This window comes from Somniosus microcephalus, chromosome 5 (assembly GCF_052327205.1).
Source record: "Somniosus microcephalus isolate GS21.2 chromosome 5, FLI_Smic_1.0, whole genome shotgun sequence".
Lineage (NCBI taxonomy): Eukaryota > Metazoa > Chordata > Chondrichthyes > Squaliformes > Somniosidae > Somniosus > Somniosus microcephalus.
The window spans coordinates 286,059,372-286,079,670 of NC_140991.1; the positions used below are offsets into that span (position 1 = coordinate 286,059,372).

Sequence of the window (20,299 nt, forward strand, 5' to 3'; positions counted from 1 at the left end):
CCGCTGCAGTCCATATGGTGTAGGTACACCCACAATGCTGTTAGGAAGGGAGTTCCAGGATTTTGGCCCAGCAACAGTGAAGGAACGGCGATACAGGCCCAAGTCAGGATGGTGTGTGGCTTGGAGGGGAACTTGTAGGTGGTGATGTTCCCATGCGTCTGCTGCCCTTGTCCTTCTAAGTGGTAGAGGTTGCGGGTTTGGAAGGTGCTGTTGAAGGAGCTTTGGCGAGTTGCTGCAGTGCATCTTGTAGATGGTACACACTGCAGCCACAGTGCGCCGGTGGTGGAGGGAGTGCTAATCAAGCGGGCTGCTTTATCCTGAATGGTGTCGAGCTCCTTGAGTGTTGTTGGAGCTGCACTCATCCAGGCAAGTGGAGAGTATTCCATCACACTCCTGACTTGTGCCTTGTAGATGGTGGAAAGGCTTTGGGGAGTCAGGAGGTGAGACACTCACCGCAGAATTCCCAGCCTCTGGCCTGCTCTTGTAGCCACAGTATTTATATGGCTGGTCCAGTTCAGTTTCTGATCAATGGTAACCCCCAGGATGTTGATAGTGGGGGATTCAGCGATGGTAATGCCACTGAATGTCAAGGGGAGATGGTTAGAGTCTCGCTTGTTGGAGATGGTCATTGCCTGGCACTTGTGTGGTGCGAATGTTACTTGCCACTTGTCAGCCCAAGTCTTGAGTGTTGTCCAGATCTTGCTGCATATGGACACGGACTGCGCCAGTTATTCACTTTGGTAGGAAGAATAGCAAAACAATGGCCTAGAAATTGCGGTTGGAGGCGTACCCCCAGAGTACGCCAATGATCGCGAAAGTACCTCCTGGCACCCAGGCTGCGAAGAGTTGCAGTCCCTGGCCTCGAGGCAGAGGGCAGCGTAATGGCCCACGGATGCAGGCGGTTCGGCAGCGTCCCTGGGATCACGTGGGCCCAATGACAAAGGAGAATGCCATTGCAATCATTTACGAAGGGAATCCCCTAATGATGTGCAGTGGAATTCCAGAAGGTAAAAATGATGCAATGTACAGAATTGCAATTTTATTCATAAGTTCCTTCATTGCACCAACCTCAAAAATGTAATTTCTTGATAATGTTAAACATTAAGACTGTAATCTGGGCCAATATTTGCATAAACTCATTCAATAGTGTGTGCATAATTTAGGATGTAAAAATTTAAGGCTTAGAGACTCCCTTACACTGATGCAAGCAGGCCCTATGCCTGCTTGCATCAACCGTAAGATTTACGTGGGCAATTGCTGGCCCATCACTGGACAAATAGCCCAACTCTGCGTCAGCAACACTCAGTTTTCAGGCGGTTCAGATGATCTGTCAAGGCGTACCTTGACAGATGCAAATTCTGGATTTCGAGCATACGCAAGTGCTTGTGGAAATCTAGAACTTTCAGGGCATTGTAAAGGGAATATGACTGCGTACTCTGAGTGCACCGTCGCAGACACCGCAATTTGAGGGCCAACATTTTTTTAAATGTTGAGAAACTATTAAATGTTGGTTCAGAGAGATTTAGGTGTCCTCGTACAGGAAGCACAAACTTGGCAGGCAGGTACAGCAAGCAATTAGGAAAGCAAATGGTATGTTGTTTTTTTTTTGCAAGGGGGTTGGAGTACAAGAGTAAGGAAGACTTGCTGCAATTATACAGGGTCATGGTGAGACCACACCTGGAGTACTGTGCACGGTTTTGGTCTCCTTAGCTGAGGAAGGATACACTCGCCTTAGAGGCGGTTCAACGAAGGTTCACTGGATTGATTCCTGGGATGAGAGGGTTTTTCTATGAGGAGAGATTGAGTAGATTGGGCCTATACTCTCTGAAGTTTAGAAGAATGAGAGATGATCTCATTGAAACATACAAGATTCTGAGGGAGATTGACTGGGTAGATGCGGAGAGGCTGTTTCTCCTGGCTGGAGTGTCTAGAACTAGGGGGCATAGTCTCAGGATAAGGGGTTGGCCATTTAAGACTGAGATGAGGAGGAATTTCTTCACTCGGAGGGTTGTGAATCTTTGGAATTCTCTGCCCCAAAGGGCTGAGAGTATATTCAAGGCTGAGGTAGATAGATTTTTGGACTCTCGGGGAATCGAGGGATATGGGGATTGTAATGTATGTAGTGTGTATATATACCTTAAGGGAGAGAACTACTTTTTACACCTCCTGTATACTGTAGTACCGGCAGTGACCACACCTGTATATAAACCCTGAGTAGTGATCTGTACAGATAGTTCTAGAGTAACCCTCATTCAGTAAACACCTGTTGATCATTCCCTGCAGACTGTTGTCTGATTATTGAAGGACACAACATTAAGATACACGGATATAACAGTGGCGACGACGCAGATTCGAACCTACCTGCAACTCTGCATCACCTCCCAGGGATTCGCTCCTGGAGAACAGTGGAAGGAGGTCGAGTCCAGAAGCACGGGCGTCGACCACGGGCAACCGCCCAGTCATCCAGCAGAGATTTGAGCATCGCAGGGGAGGCTATCGAGAGCCAGGCTTGGCTTTCCAGTCACGGTGGTCCAGCGAAACGGGCTGGCAACAGGTACTGCACAGACTCTTCCCGGACAGCGGCGGCTAGAGCCAACCGGGCGGCACAGAAAAAGGCCGAGCAGTGTCGATGGGGGGGAGAGAGAGGGCAGAGCGCACAGGGCGCAGCCGGTGTTCAGGACCGAGCGGCGTCAATGGGGAGAGAGACGAGAGAGAGCAGAGCGCAGCCGGTGTTCAAGGGCCGAGCAGCGTCAACGGGGGAAGAGAGGCGCGCAGGAAAACGCGAGGCGCTGCCATTGCCACGAGGACCGCAGAGAGCGGCATTGGCAGCAGCGCAGGAGCAGCGCATGAAACCCACAGGGCGTCGCCATTTGCCACAAGGACCGCCAAGAGTGGCGTTGGCAGCAGCGTGGGAGACGCCATTTTAAGCCGCATCGGGGAAGAAAGGAAAGCGCGGGAGACGCCATTTTAAGCCAGTCTACCCACACCCAAAAATGCCGAAGAGTGGCAGTATCACAGCGTTCGACAATGAAGTCGAAGATTGGACGACATATGTCGAACGGATAGAAGTATACTGCAAGGCGAATGAAGTGCCAGATGACAAGAAAGCGCTGGTATTGTTGAATTCAATGGGTGCAAAAACATATGGCTTACTACGAAACCTAGTAACCCCAGAGAAGCCAGTAGAAAAGGATTTTGAAAACATAGTGTCAATCCTACAGGACCACTTAAACCCCACACCGCTGCTGATAGCAGAAAGATTTAAATTTCACAAAAGGAACCAGCATAAAGATGAAAGTAATGCTGAGTATTTAACGGAACTGCGCAAGCTATCGAAACACTGCCAGTTTGGAACGGGACTAGCAGATACTTTGAGGGACAAGTTTGTGTGTGGGCTTCAAAGTGAAAGAAGCCATTTCTGGGTTCCATCAGAAAAGGATCTTACGCTGGACAAGGCTTTCAGCATGGCAGTATCACACAAAGCAGCAGCACGGGGCGCTGCAGAGATACAACGGAGACCGCAAGAATATGGCAAAAATGAAATGTCATACGGAACAGTGAAGTGCTATCGCTGCGGCAGAACAACACACGACCATAATGATTGCTGGCTCAAGGACAAAGTGTGTAGACAGTGTGAAAAAGTAGGACACATAGCAAGAGTCTGCAGGTCGGGAAAGAAAACCAGCAGCAAGAAATCTCCACAGGAGAAGTACAAGAAGGTACATAAGGTGACGGAGAGTAGTTCAGACGAACAGAAGAGTGATACAGACTCCGGAAGCAAGGAGCTGGGTTGTCTGAAACTACATAATATGATCAAAACGGAGGATCACCAAACTATCTGGGTCACGCTCAAGATAGCAGGAGTCCAAGTGAAAATGGAATTGGATACAGGATCAGCCCTAACAGTCATAAACCAAAGGGACTACAAGCGACTATTCTCACATATACCCATGAGAGATACAAAGATTGATCTGGCCCAGGCGTACCTGCAAATGGAGGTAGAAGAAGCCGCGAAACAGTACCTCACGATCAACACTCATAAAGGTCTCTCCCAATACAACTGGCTGGTGTTCGGGGTAGCATCAGCTCCGGCTATTTGGCAAAGGGCAATGGAACAAGTCCTGCAAGGGATTCCAGGGACCCAGTGTTATTTGGACGACATCCTGGTCACGGGCGAAAATGACAGTGATCACCTCGCCAACTTGGAGCAGGTGCTCACTAGATTGAAGGAATATGGGCTCCGAGCTAATCGCCACAAATGCGAGTTTTTCCAGAAGCAGATCTCGTATTGTGGCCACGTTATAGATAAAGAGGGGTTACATAAGTCCCCTGAAAAGATTGAAGCAGTAGTCAAGGCTCCAGCACCGGAAAATGTGTCACCACTGAGGTCGTTCCTCGGGCTGGTGAACTACTACCATAAGTTCTTGCCGAATTTGTCTACCGTACTACACCCACTGAACACCCTACTGCAAACGGGGGTACCATGGAAGTGGAGTGACTAAAGTAAACGAGCTTTCCAGAAGAGCAAAGCATTAATCACATCAAAAGAGGTGTTGGCTCATTTCAACCCAGCACTACCAATTCGGTTGGCATGTGATGCATCACCCTATGGCATTGGAGCGGTGCTGTCGCACAAATTCCCGGACGGCTCGGAGAGGCCAGTAGCCTTTGCGTCTCGGTCACTAACCTCAGCCGAGCGTAACTACGCCCAGATTGACAGGGAGGCCCTCAGCCTAGTGTGGGGAGTGAAAAAGTTCAATCACTATCTGCACGGGCAGAAGTTCACCTTGCTGACTGACCACCAACCACTTGTCTCCATCTTTAATCCAAAGAAGGGCGTTCCGGTGATGACTGCGCAACGGCTACAAAGATGGTCCCTTTTTCTAGGGGTGCACCAATATGAAATCGAGTATAAGGGCACGAAACAACATGGAAACGCTGATGGGCTATCACGCCTGCCACTGCCTACTGCGGAGGAAGCACCAGCAGTGGATCCTGTCGAAATATTTCATTCGACTATAATTGAATGCTTGCCTGTAACTAACGCTGGTACAGAGAAGGAAACCCAAAATGACCCGACACTGTCTCGGGTATATGATTTGACGGTGAAGGGATGGCCAGCACATGGCGACTCACTGTTGCCAGCATTCTCATCCAGAAGAGAACAGCTGTCAGTATGCCAGGGGATCTTGATGTGAGGATCCCGAGTGGTAATTCCACCCAAGTTAAGGGAGAGAGTGCTCAATGAGCTTCACGAAGGTCATCTGGGAGGGGTGAAAATGAAAAGCCTTGCTGGGGCTTATGTGTGGTGGCCGGGGATCAATCAGCAAATCGAGGACCTGACAAAGAGCTGCTCAGGATGCCAGAAAGTCCAAAATGCCCCTCTACACCCATGGGAGTGGCCCTCATCTCCATGGCAACGGGTGCATATTGATTTTGCTGGTCCCTTCATGGACTCAATGTTTTTAATAGCCGTGGATGCATACTCGAAATGGCCTGAGGTGATCAAAATGTCCTCCACCACCACGGAGAAAACTATTGCAGTCCTACGGACCATTTTTGCCAGGAACGGCTTGCCAGAGCAGATTTGCTCTGATAACGGACCACAGTTTGTGTCCGAAGAGTTTCGAAGATTTATGAAAAGGAATGGGGTAAGGCATTACACATCCGCCCCGTATCATCCAGCCACAAATGGATTGGCTGAGAGGTTCGTACAAACCTTTAAAAAAGCAGTAAAGGCCATGTGCGATGACGACATTCCACTGCAGCATAAGGTGGACAATTTCCTGTTAGCCTACAGAAATGCGACACATGCAGTCACCAACCAGGCCCCGGCCATGATGTTCTTTAACCGAAGGTTGAGATCTCGTCTGGATTTTCTCAGACCAAATGTACGAAGAGATGTTGAGAGTAAGCAATTCCAGCACATCAATGAGAAGCCGACAAGGAGCTTCAATGTAGGGCAACCAGTCTTGACCCGCGACTACCGAACAGAGAAATGGCAACCAGGAACGATATGCACACAGCAGGGGCCACTAATGTACACAGTGGACGTTGGGGAGAGCATCGTGAGACGCCATGCTGACCAGATCCTAGAGTCTCAGGAACGAGTGAACCCCATGTCTCGGCCATACGTACCTGGTGAGGAACCCGACGTACAGGTCGCATCTACCTCAGAAACAATAGCATTGGAAGCTGATGAATCAACTGACAGGGTGCTAGAATCGCCGCCGCACCAAGAGCGAGACACTCGGGAAAGGCGTTATCCAGAAAGAATCAGGAAGCCTCCCCAGAGACTGAATATATGAATGGACTATTTTCATGTAACATTGTATATTAAAAATGTTAATTGTTAAATGAGTATTATGGTACTGTTAATCTAAAAGGGGAGGAATTGTAATGTATATATGCCTTAAGGGAGAGAACTACTTTTTACAGCTCCTGTATACTGTAGTACCGGCAGTGACCACACCTGTATATAAACCCTGAGTAGTGATCTGTATAGTTAGTTCTAGAGTAACCCTCATTCAGTAAACACCTGTTGATCGTTCCCTGCAGTCTGTTGTCTGATTATTGAAGGACACTACATTAAGATACACGGATATAACAGGGATCAGGTGGGAAAGTGGAGTTGAGGTCAAGATCAGATCAGCCATGATCTTCTTGAATAGCGGAGCAGGCTCGAGGGGCCGTATGGCCTACTCCTGCTCCTAATTCTTATGTTCTTATGTTCTTCATTATAAATAGCGAATAGTTCCCATAGCATCTTGGTCTTCCTTATGCCATGAAATAAGATTCTTGTTTAATGTTCTGCATTTCTAATCATATCGTTCTGTGTAAACTATTTATGTATTGGGAAACGTTGGTTTGTTAAACCCCCCCCTCGCCTCCGGCCCCCCTGTGCTGTTTCTAAATCCAATTTTTTTTAAATTTGGTCACACTACACATAGGAAACATAGGTACAGGAGTAGGCCATTTAGCCCCTTGAGTCTGTTCCATCATTCGATTAGATCATGGCTGATCTGTACCTCGACTCCATTTAGCGACCTTGGTTCCATATCCCATGATACCTTTGCTGAACAAAAATCTATCGTCCTCAACAGCTTTTTCAGTGAGTTCCAGATTTCCACTACCCTTTGTGTGAAGAACTACTCCCTTATCGCCCCTGAACGGCCTAGCTCTAAAGTTAAGATTATGCCCCCTTATTCTGAACTCGTCCGCCAGAGGATATAGTTTCTCTCTATCTACCCTTTCAACTCCTTTGATCATCTTAACACCTCAATTAGATCACCCCTTAATCTTCTATACACAATGGAATACAAACCTAGTCTATTCTTCATGAAGCACCACATTGGCAGTGGCGCCCATGTTATGTGGAGTTTATTTGAATAAGCATGTTGTGGCTCCAACTATTGAATAAAGGTTAGACTTTGTCTATAAACGTTCCCTCATCTATGAACTGGATGTCATTGTGTCCTAGCTCCAGCTGTCTTTGCAAGCCATTGTGCTAGATGATGATTGGGAATAATATAATTTCACTATGCCTATACATCATTGATTATAGTCTTGTGATTAGAGTCTGTTTCCCTTTCAGGCAGCACATTCAGATCATAATGACTCGCTGCTTTAAAAAAAAAAAAAAAAAAAAATTCTCATCTCCCCTCTGGTTTTTTTGCCAATTATCTTGACTTTGTGTCCTCTGGTTATCGACCAGCCAGCCAGTGGCAAAAGTCTCTCCCTATCTACTCTATCAAAATCCTTCATAATTTAAACCTTTATTAAATTTTCCCTTGGCCTTCTCTGCTCTAAGGAGAACAATTTCAGCTTCTCTAGTCTCTCCCACATAACTGAAGATCCTAATAACGCATTAAAATCAAAATCCTTGTCCTCATCTTCTAAATCCCTCCATGGTCTTTTCTCCACCCTATCTCTCTCTCTCTCTCTCTCTCTCTGCAATCTCCTCCAGCCTTGTAACTCCTCCAGAATGCTCCATTCCTCTGACTCTGCAGCACCATTAGCCTCCCATTACCCCACCCCACTCTCTGGAACTCTATCCCTAAACTTCTCCACCTCTCTAGCTCTCTCCAATTTTGGAAAACTTCTCAACAGTACTCCTCAGTCTTTTGGCCATCCTGCTTCAACATGCATTTCCTTGCACCTGATGTGAAGCACCCTGGGGCATTTCTTCCCATATAAATGCAAGTTTTTAAAACTTTAAGCAACAAAAAACAGTAACACTTGCCACGTGCATTATAAGACTTAATAACCTAGAGTAATAAAATGATATAATTGCTGAATAACTTGATTTTGTTGCTTGTAGGCAAAAAGAAGCAAGTCTTTCTAACAGTGGTCTCCATTTGACGAAAGGTCTGTTCTTGGACACTGTTTTTCTTCCTTTGTTTTCTAGGACCATCCTGGAATGTAAAGATAACTTCCGGCTTTTTTTCTCTACTACAAACCGCCGCCTTAAACCCCTCTTCCCCTGCCTCCTCCACCCTCTCCTCCAACAAGTGCAAGGCGCTCATGGATTTCTTTGTCACTGAGATTGAGACCATCCATTCAGCTGCTTCTGCCGCTTCCTTCCTAGCCCCTAAATCGCTAGGCCAAACTTCCTCTAAGGTTCACTGCTGCCCTAGCTCTAAACTCGCATCTTTCTCTCCTATCTCTCTCGTATCTCCCCTCATGCCCTCTCTGAGCTCATGATGTCCCTGAAACACACCACCTGCCCCCTTGACCCTATTCCCACTAAATTGCTGACCACCCAACTGCCCTTCCTACCCCACATGTTAGCTGATATTGTTAATGGTTCTCTTTCCTCGAGTATTTTCCCCTTCCCTTTCAAATTTGCCGTCATCACCCCCCTCAAAAAAAAACAAAAAAAAAAACCCTTGACCACTCTGTCCTTGCAAACTACCGCCCCATCTCCAAACTCCTTTTCCTCTCAGTCCTTGAACGTGTTGTCGCCTCCCAAATCTGTGCCCATCTTTCCTGAAACTCTATGAATCCTTCCAATCGGGTTTCCGCCCCGCCACCGTACTGAAACGGCTCTTATCAAAGTCACAAATGACATCCTATGTGACTGTGACCATGGTAAACTATCCCTTCTCCTCCTCCTCCTCGACCTGTTTGCAGCCTTTGACACAGTTGACCACTCCATCTTCCACCAACCTGTCTCTGCTGTTGTCTAGCTGGGTGGGACTGCACTCACCTGGTTCCATGCTTATCTATCCAGTCATTGCCAGAGAATCACCTGCAATGGCTTCTCTTCCCACTCCCGCACAGTTACCTCTGATGTCTCCCAAGGATCTATCCTGGGCCCCTCCCATTTATTATCTACATGCTGCCCCTCGGCGACATCATCTGAAAACACATCAGGTTCCACACGTATGTTGATGACACCCAGCTCTACCTCACCACCTCTCTCGATCCCTCCACTGGCTTTAAATTGTCAGACTGCTTGTCTGACATCCAGTACTGGATGAGCAGAAATTTCCTCCAGTTAAATATTGAGACGACCAAACCATCATCTTTGGTCCCCGCCATGAACTCCATTCACTTGCCACCGACTCCAGCCCTCTCCCTGGCAACTGCCTGAGGCTGAACGAGACTGTTCTCAACCTTAGTGTCGAATTTGATGAGCTTCTGACCACTTATCCGCGTCATCAGTAAAACCGCCTACTTCCACCTCCGTAACATCGCCTGACTCTGTCCCTGCCTCAGCCCATCTGCTGCTGAAACCCTCATCCATGCCTTTGTTACCTCTAGGCTTGACTTTTCCAATGCCCTCCTGGCTGGCCTCCCATCTCGCACCCTCCATAAACTTAAGCTCATCCAAAACTCTGCTGCACCAAGTCCCGTTCACCCATCACTCCTGTGCTCACTGACCTACATTGGCTCCCGGTTGAGCAATGCTTCGATTTTAAAATTCTCATCTTGTTTTTCAAATCCCTCCATGGCCTCGCCCCTCCCTATCTCCGCAACCAACTCCAGCCCTACAACCCTCCGTGAACTCTGAACTCCTCCAATTCCAATCTCTTGCGCATCCCCGATTTTAGTCTCTCCACCATTGGCAGCCATGCCTTCAGCCAGCCCTAAGCTCTGGAATTCTCTCCCTGAACCTCTCCGCCTCTCTTTCCTCCTCTTAAGACCCTCCTTAAAACCTACCTCAACGTCTCTAATATCTCTATGTGGCTCGGTGTTAAAAACATTTTGTTTGCTAACGCTCCTGTGAAGCGCCTTGGGACATTTTACTATGTTAAAGGGGCTATATAAATGCAAGTTGTTTTTGTTCAGAATCCGAACAATGAATGTTGAAATTCTTTGCCAGAAGCGGATGTATTGAATAATGTGCAGTAGTTGTGACAAGTTAATTTTTGATGAGTTTTAATTGCAGCTTGCTGCATAGTTAACTCTTCATTTGTACAGCTAGAAACATGTTTTAACTTGCCATCTGGGAAGGACAAAACAAATTGTATATTGGGTAGTGAAACTAAGAATTTCCATTTCAATCTGTTTTGTCCCATACTCCAGTAAACCCTTTCAAAGTTCATTGTTAAAGTACATTACATACTAAATCTTCTTTATCTAACATCTTTTGAGTTATTTTTCCAAATGTCGCAGCAGCCATAATTAATGCAATGGCAGCATTATTGATCATGTGATTTTCATCAACTTTGCAATAGTACCTGACTTGGTAAAGGAAATGTGTTTGAATCACAGTATAAAGAACTTTAAATGATCAAGTTTAGAAGTGGATGTGCAGTAATCCTCATTAAATATTTTGCTATGCCTAGACATGACCTACATTCTTAACCGCGCTCTCCCTCATTGAGGAACTTCCCCTCTCTGCTGCGGATGGAGTGTTTTTCAGTGATGAAGCAATCCCATCTCTCGGAGGAAGTGAAACTATTGATCAGTCAGCAGAGGACCAGTAATTAGCAGTAGTTGTAGAAAGATCTAATCCTCATCCCTAACCCATCTCTCCTGACTGGTTGAGGGAGAACTATCTGACATCAGTGAGAAGCTACTAGAGAGGAGGGAGGCTTCTGTAATTTTAAAGGGTAAATAAAGAGATTGGTCCAATACTGTGATGATGTATCTTGGAACACCCGACTCTTGGGGTTGGATTTTGCCAGCGCTCAGAGGGCAGGTTTGGAGGCGGGTCCGCTGTCAAAATAGCAAAGATTGACAGTGGGTAGGAAACCCGCTGTCAACCCACGTCCACGTGAGTCTCCCAGGTGTCAGGGCTGTCTGCGCAGAACTGACCTGACACCAAGCAGCAGGAGAGACAATTTATATCGTTAAATTGCTTGTTAACAGTCAATTTAATGCTATTTCGAGCCTACCTTGTAATTTTACGTGCTTCCCCCACAGGTTGCCCGCTGCTCGGGGAACACGCCAGCTCACCCTGTTGTGAGTTGAGTCTGCTTGGATTTATCTGATGACCTGAAAGCTGCAGAAGTGGTATAAAGGATACCATGTTGCAGCTGTTCAGTTTCCGAGCTCAAACTGTTGATTACTGCATCTGTAAGACATAGAGATTTATTTAGCTTGCAAGTGTTTAGAGCCAACTGTATATCCAGTGGCACCTCACTGGAACAACCTCTCACCATTGACAGATTGCTTCTGTCATCTCAACTGCAGCTGCCATCTATTGCAGCAACATCGGTGGCCTTGAAAAAATCAGACCTTGGTCCTCTAAATCCTTCCGCGATCAGCCCCAACACCAACATCACCAACCTTCTCCGCCATCACCTGATGCTACACAGGTCATCAGCAGCTGACAACATTGCTGCCCGGGAGGCCAGCGATGGCATGACCATGGCCAGATTAACTTCACTTGATGCTGTACACCCTGGCTGCCACATGATGCATCAGGTTGACACCATCCCACACCAGCACCATAAAGCATCCCTTTAATGTCCAAGCCATTCCTTTCACACTCATCACGATAGCAGGGTGGGGGGTAGTTATGTCTCAACATTCACTGGAATGACACTTCTCTAGGTGCACGCAGATCTGTCCAATAAAGTGAAGTGTTGAAAATATAGATTTCAATGGATGACAACACATGAACAGAAACTTCACATGAACATTGGCTAAACCTCTCAAGTGCCTACCCTTGTGTGTTGTTAGTTGGTATGCTTGCAGTAGGATGAGTGTGAGGGGTGGCTAGTGAGATGGGGAAGTGATGATGTAGATAGAGAGGGATGGGTGGAGGTGCAAGGTAAATTGGTTTGAGTAAGGATGTGCAGGAGTAGGGTAGGGAAGGCGATGTGATGAGTGGCACAGCAGGGTGAGTTTGAGTGTGGCTTTGCAGTAATGTTTCGTGATCTACTGAGATCATTGAAAGGTTTGCGCCACTGCAGCCTGGTCCTCCTGACGACATCCCTGCTTGTACCCTCCTGTGCAATGTGCAACCTGGCTGTGTTGATCTCCTGGGGAGGTCTCTTCCGCCCATGGGAAGGGAAGAGAACCTCCCTGCATGCTGTGACTCCCTCCATAAGCATACACCTCAATGCTGCAGAACACTGACCGCACAACTGTCAAAATCAATGTGGCCGTGGTCCCTTTAAGGAAACCGGCTGATGACGCATCATCAAATGACGTCATCACACCCGCTTCTTGTTAATTGGCCAGGAACCCTGCAGGGCGGGCTTAACTAGGCCAATCTACGGAAAATCTTTTTGAAAGAGCAGCTGCAGACAGGGGCGGGACTGGAAATCGTCAACCACCTATCTCGCCTCCGCAGGGAAAATCCAGCCCTTAGCATCAGAGTGCAGAAGCACAGTTTTGACTTCACTTTGCCCTCTCTGCCTCTGCACTAAATTCCTGATCTCAAATGTATTGGTGTGCAGAGGAATAAGCAGCCATGTCATGTGCTGGCTGCCAACCCTCCTGGATTGTCCTGGAGTCTCCAGGGATTAAAAAATTAATTTCCCGGACACTGCAGCAAGCAACCTGTGGGGAAAAATCATAGGGTGGATTAAAAAAAATTGAAGATGGGGGTTAGCGGGGTAAAAGGATGTTTGACTAACAATCATCTAATTGGATAACAGAGTTCGCTTTGCAATTGATGTAGGAAGGTGGTGGGCTGCGAGGATGGACGTGTCTGGTAACCAATGGTGGGGGCGGGGCGGTTGGCGGCAAGAGGTCATGTGATGAAACCTCTTGGAATACAACCAACTAGAAGTTGGCTATTCTAAATGGCAGAGAGTAACTGCTGGAGAGGAAGGCAGCATGATGCTGTCAGAATTAAATCTAGACACTGCATGGAAAGACTCAAGAATTTACAACAGCATTTTGCATTTATTTGGCTTTTTAACACAAAAAGACACTTCAAAGAGAAGTAATCAAAAGTTTTAAAGGTTGGTTGGTGGGGGGTGCAGGGGTGGCTTGGAATGTTGGTTACTGACTGACGCTATGTTTGATATTATGCTTGTTATTAATTGGCGGATCTTTCTTTACAGCCTGTTAAAGCACTCCTGGTGGGATTTGGTTTGCTGGGTTTACTGTTGCTAGGTGTTGTGGAATTATGGATAGACCTGTCATCATTGTCACAGTCTCTCGGTCTTTATCTGAATGATGATGCCATGTGGAAGCTGAAGGCAAACAGTGAGTCACTGCCTTCCTGAGAGGGGGAATTAGGGAAGGTTTGAAGGAAATGAGAAGAAAAAGTGCTTATCAATTACAGGATTTATTTAACTAACAGCTTAATGTTTTGATTATATATGTATATAGTCTGGCTCACGCTCTGGCTCTTTGTTTAAGTATGGAGTTGATATCCGTATTTTAGGGGGCTGTAGTGTAACTTGGGGGCAGTGGTGAACCTGTGGGATGACCAGAGTTTTACTTCCTAATGGGTGTTCTGATTGAATTGTGTATTGACGCAGCAGCAAGTAGATATTTATGTAAGTAAGAGGCCAAGAGAGAGCATTTCACCAATGTGCAATCATTCTCATGTGCAATTTCCTTCCTCCTGATTAAAAATCCAAAAGCCTGCTCCCAGTTTCACTTGGAGTTATTTATGTTGCATTGCGCATCTTCTAAAATGAATATTGAAATATGAAATACATTTATAAATACAATTTGGGGCCCATAATTAGTCAGGGAAACTTTTTTTTTATGCAGCTTGGTCTGGTTGTGTCATAGAAAAAGCTGCCTTGACTGCATTACTGAGCCCAACAGTGTGAGCTGGGTGAACACACAACGACAACAGCTTGTGTTTATATAGCGCTTTTAATGTAATAAAACATCCCAAGGCACTTCATGGGGCGTTATCAAACAAAATTTGACACCGAGCTACGTAAGGAGATATTGGGACAAGTGGCCAGAGGCTTGGTCAAAGAGGTAGGTTTTAAGGAGTGTCTTAAAGGAGCTGCGAGGTGTTGAGAGGGAATTCCAGAGCTTGGGGCCTTGGCAGCTGAAAGCACAGCTGCCAGTGATGGTGCAAGAGGCCAGAATTGGAGGGGCACAGCGATCTTGGACGGTTGGAGGAGGTTCCATAGACGGAGGGGAGAGGAGAGGAGAGGCCATGGCAACTCCACTGAAGATCATTCAGTGATTCAGCCATGACATCACTGTGGTTGTGCTTCCCTTGAAACATGGCCTCAGTAAATCTTTCAAGGTCTCAGCATTCACCATTGAAACACATTAAAAGATGTTTAAGCTGTAATTTTATTTTAATATTTTATTGATAAAGCTCCCTTGATTTAATATGATCAGATCACACACTTCAGTGCACAATGCTGTGCATTGGTCCCTCATTACACGGGGTCATGGGACAGACGGAGGAGGGCTTCATCCCCATTCTACTGATTTGCTAATTTCATCTGCCCCATCTGGATGGCAGTGAGGAGAAGCTGGGTGTCTCCCTGCAACCCTCCCAGAACTCTGCACTCCTCCAATTCTGGCCTCTTGTCCATCCCCCAATTCCTTTACCCTACCATTGGTGACCGTGCCTTCAGCCATAGACCCTAAGCTCTGCAATTCCCTCCATAAGCCTCTCCACATCTCTTTCCTCCTTTATGACTGTCTTCTCGCCTCCTGAGCCAGAAGGTTGTGGGTTCAAGTCCCACTCCAGAGAGTGAGACTGCGCTGCACTGTTGGAGGTGCCGTCTTTCAGATGAGATGCTAAACAGAGACCCGGCCTGCCCTCTCGGTTGGATATAAAATATCCCATGGCACTATTTCGAAGGAGAGCAGGGGAGATATCACTGGTGTCCTGGCCAATATTTATCCCTCAATCAACATCATTAAAAAACAGATTATTTGGTTATACCACAGTGCTGTTTGTGGGAGCTTGCCGTGCGCAAATTGGCTGCCACATTTTTTACACTACAACAGCGACTACACTCCAAAGTACTTAATTGGCTGTAAAGTACTTTGGGATGTCCGGTGGTCATGAAAGGCGCTATATAAATGCAAGTCTTTTTCTTTTTTTTCTCTTTCCTTTTTCTTTTCCTTTTGCATTTTTGACCACATAACCTCATTTTATATTGGGGGAAAAACAATGCAGCAGTGTCTTACTGACTTCTGAGGGTTGGTAGCTGTCGACAACTAAGCTAGTTAACATCAACCTTAACAAACCCTCTTGCTGCGGGAGCGGAGGGGAGCAAAGTGGGACTGGTTGGCACCACATCAAGAGTCATCAGAGCCGAAAATAAAGTTCAAAAATCGTGCCAACTAGGAAAGGAAATTCAATATTGAAGGTCAGTGATTGGTTTCAGCGCAAATTGTATTCGGGTGGCTGGTGTTATTTTGGAGGTGGTCTGTTTTGTGTGCTGTGAATTCCATGATTAATCATAATAACTCCACTACAAGGCCTGTGTCGAAGTCATTCTCCTGAAATTCAAATCAAATTGTATTCACTGGAATAGGTTTCAACCCGAGAGATTTTTTGCTTTTGAAGCTATTTTTAAGATCCACGGATAATGAGAGGATTCTGTATGGGGTGTAATTTGAGCTTTATAAAATATATAAAGCCTACGCACTAATGTGAAGTTTTTTTCCCCAGTTAAAAAGCAAAAGGAGTTGCCATTGACCACCATATGTTTTATGTGTTCTGTTCAGTGTAATATAGAAACATAGAAACATAGAAGATAGGAGCAGGAGTAGGCCATTCGGCCCTTCGAGCCTGCTCCGCCATTCAACGAGATCATGGCTGATCATCCAAACCCTAGCACCCAGGCCCTACACCGACAGCCATCACACCCAAGCCCTATCCCTGTAACCCCACGTATTTAATCCCCCCTAACACTAAGGGCCAATTTTTTATTATGGCCAATCAACCTAACCCGCACATCTTTGGACTGTGGGAGGAAACCGGAGCACCCGGAGAAAACCCACGCAAACACGGGGAGAATGTGCAAACTCCACACAGACAGTCACCCGAGGCCGGATTTGAACCCGGGTCCCTGGCGCTGTGAGCGCTCCTCTCCTACGTTGACGATCCTTAAAACCTACCTCTTTGACCAAGCTTTTGGTCACCTGACCTAATATCGCCTTATGTGGCTCGGTGTCAAATTTTGTCTGATAATCAATCCTGTGAAGCATCTTCAGATGTTTTACTATGTTAAAGGTGGTATATAAATGCAGGGACTCTTGCCTCTGAGTCAGAAGGTCATGGGTTCAATCCCCATTTCAGAGACTTGAGCACATAATCCATCTTGACACTCCAGTGCTGCACTGTTGGAGCTGCCGTCTTTCGGATAAGACATTCAACTGAGGCTCCACCTGCCCTTTGAGGTAGATGTAAAAGATTCTGAGGCAATATTTGAAGAAGAGCAGGGTAGTTATCCCAATGTCCCAGCCCCTATTTTTCCTTCAACCAATCTCACTAAAACAGATTAAATGCTCATTATCATATTGCTGTTTGTGGGAGCTTGCTATGTGCAAATTGGTTGCCGTGTTTCCTATTTAACACAGTGATTACACTTAAAAAGTACTCCATTGACTGTAATGTGCTTTGGGACATCCTGAGGTTGTAAAAGGCGCTATATAAATGTAAGTATGACTTACTGTAAATTAATTTACACAAGACGGCAGAGATGAAATAGGCCTTTAACAAGGTACTACAAACCAAAGGGAGGGTCCAGGGTAAGGCCTGGATGTGGATTAGGAATTGGCTAAAGGGAAGGAAGCAGAGGATAGATTTAAGTGAAGCTAGGTCACAACAATGGTACGTATTGGGTGGGGTGTCTCGGAGGGATCCGTGCTAGGACACTTATTCCTAGCATGCCCAAATAACTTGGATTTTTTTGTTTCAATGCAAGGTACTTAAATTGACCGATGACACCAAGCTGAGAGAGCTGTAGATTAAGGGGAGACAGCCAAGATCGTATAAAAGAGTGCTTGATGATGTATTCGCCTGAGCAGGGTATGGACAAGTTATGTTCATTATGGGCAAGGTATGGCATCTAGAAATCAGATGTGAATATATTCTATGGGTGAGTTGGAACTACATTACAACAGTGACGACACTTCAAAAGTACTTCATTGACTGTAAAGCATTTTGGGACGTCCTGAGATCGTGAAAAGTGCTACATAAATGCAAGTCTCTTTTTTTTTAAACTTGACAGGGAGCCAATTGAAATGTAGGGTATCTGTTGACTCATTGCTCACTCTGTCCAAATAGCATGAGGCCTGAATAAACAAAAATAAAGTGGGTTCTGGGTGTATCATAGCATTAGGAACAGGAGTAGGCCATTTAGCCTCTCAAGCCTGTTCCACCATTCAATTAGATCATGGCTGATCTGTACCTCAACTCCATTGACCTGCTTTATCCCTTGGTGCTTTTTGAGAGCTAAATTATCAATTAATTCAAGTTAAACACTTCAATTAAAGAGTGGACAGTATTTCAGAACATGCAACTGGAATTTTTAAAATAAGTAATGCATCTATTTTTATAAGTATATTCGAGAGATACATTTTTTACCATTAGTTGTGTACTTGAAAAAAAATTTGAAAGATGTACATAAATTCCTTGGAAGCGGTGACCACAATATTCTTAAGTTTCAATTGACTGACGGATCCAAAAGTACTGAAAATGTTCAGTTAATTTTAATTTTTTAACTTTAATAAAATAGTAGAGAATTTGGAACAGGTTAACCCGATTGGGTGGGAATACAACTGATGCTGATTATAAATGGCAGGTTTTTAAAAGCAAATTAAAACACATCGAAGACATGTACTTCCCTAAAGCCAACAGAAGGGAGTGTGGTCAGAAGAAGGCAAGGTAGCTGACTGGTCACGTGCAAAGACAAATGAGACGTAAACAACATTATTTTTTTGTGGATTGAGAGTACATAATGCTCACAGAATTACATAGAAATTACAGCACAGAAACAGGCCATTCGGCCTGACTAGTCTATGCTGGTGTTTATGTTCTGCATGAGCCTCCTCCCACCTTCCTTCATCTCACGCTATCAGCATATCCTTCTATTCCCTTCTCCCTCATGTGGTTATCAAACTTCCCTTTAAATACATCTATGCTCTTCACCTCAACTACTCCATGTGGTAGCAAGTTCCACATTTTCTCCTGAATTCCTCATCAGCAAAACAGAGACAAGTACTCTGAATAGTTAAAGAAAACTAAGGCCGCTATTAGATCAGCTTAAAGGTTAATGGAAAAGAGGATAGTGGGCAACTGGTAGTAATGGGAAAAGCATTTTCAGCTATATTAAGAGTTCAAAGATAATCAAAGCCATATTGGGCCACTGAAAGATGTTCAAGGACTTTAGTGGTATGGTGGAAATGCTATCTGAATACGTTGCATGATTTTTACTCTTGAAGATGACAGCATTGAATGGTGCTATTAACAGTAAAATTGTGAATATTAAAATTGATAATGTCTTCTTGGATAGAATAAGGAACCATAGAATAGAATGAGCTTCCAGCCCAGGTGATATCCACTCGGGGATCCTTTAAATAAATAAAAAATGGGAGAGGGGCTGTGCAAGCCCCTTGCCCATATCTTTAATAGCTTGCTGGAGTCGGGGACTATTCCCCCTGGACTGGAAGGCTGCTAACATGGTTCCAATTTTTAAAAAGGATGATAAGGCAGAGCTGGGTAACTATATAGGCCCATTAGCTTGATGTCAGTAGAAGGTAAGATGCTTGAAGGAAGGTAAAGCTAGATAAGTAAATAAGGGACAAAGGACTAGAAGGATATATTGATAGGATTAGATGAAGTAGGGTGGGAGGAGGCTGGTGTAGAGCATAAACACCAGCATAGACTAGTTGGACTGAATGGCCTGTTCCTGTGCTACAAATTCTAAGTAATTGGGGATGCCCAATATGACCACTTGGATAGAGAAGGTCATCTCGGGGACACCCAAGAAGGCTTCTGGAAAGATTGTGCCTTACTAATTTGATTGAATTTTTTTGAACAAGTCACCAGGTTGGTGGATGAGGGTAATCTGGTAGACATTGTCTACCTGGACTTTCAGAAGACCTTTGATAAGCTACCTCACTTAGGCTTCTATACACAATAGAATCCTGTGGAATTAGTGGTAATTTGCTGCATTGATTTTGAGGATTGGTTGAATGCCCCACAAAGGAAATAAGTTGACTTACCTGGAGGGGCATCTTCTCCTGCTGATCCTCCGCCTGCTAGCTTCAGCCACTTCTCAAAGTTAAAATGGCAGTTGGGTCCCGATGACGATGACCCAGCTTTGGGCTAGTGTCTGAGGCCAGTGGGAACATTTTCTGCTCCCATTTTAACCGACATCCTGCTTGCACTCTGACAAGCAGGGGAGGCGGGTTAAAATTCCCTGCTGAGTGTCAGTGGACTGCTCAACTGTTGCGGCATCACAGCTTAGCCCAACTGTTCCTACTGTATGAAAGACCCTACTAGGTGTGGATGGTGGGTTGTCCAACAAATATGAAGCCTGTAGATCCTTCCTGGAATCCGCTCAATCAAGAAATTTCAATATAGATGTCAACAAAAATTTAAATCGGGAAAAACTTGCATTTATATAGCACCTTTCACGACCTCAGTGTGTCCCAATGCTCGTTACATCCAATTAAGTACTTCTGAAGTGTTGTCTCTGTTGTAATGTAGGAAACACGGCAGTCAATTTGTGTACAGCAAGATCCCACAAACAGCAATGCGATAATGATCAGATTTTTTTTAGTGACTTTGGTTGGGGGATAAATATTGGCGAAGATACTGGGGGAGAACTCCCCTGCTCCTCTTCGAATAGTACTGTGGGATCTTTTACAGGAGATTCCCTCTATTATGACTGATTTTGGAGGTTTCACCCGAGTGTAATTGTTTAAACTAAAAACTGACAACTGG

The 20,299-nt window shown here is 45.5% G+C and overlaps 1 protein-coding gene across 4 annotated transcripts in view; it reads left to right on the forward strand.

The window, feature by feature from the left end:
• Nucleotides 1-20,299, forward strand: part of zdhhc11 (zDHHC palmitoyltransferase 11) — a 126,145-nt gene that overhangs the window by 51,978 nt on the left and 53,868 nt on the right. Inside the window, exon 1 of one of the 4 annotated variants that reach the window (XM_085989093.1) lies at nucleotides 15,532-15,710. The exons of the other annotated variants lie outside the window; for them this stretch is intronic. The gene's annotated coding sequence lies outside the window, so the exon portion shown is untranslated. Of the gene's footprint in view, nucleotides 1-15,531; nucleotides 15,711-20,299 lie in introns of those variants that run through there. 4 annotated transcript variants of the gene reach the window in all.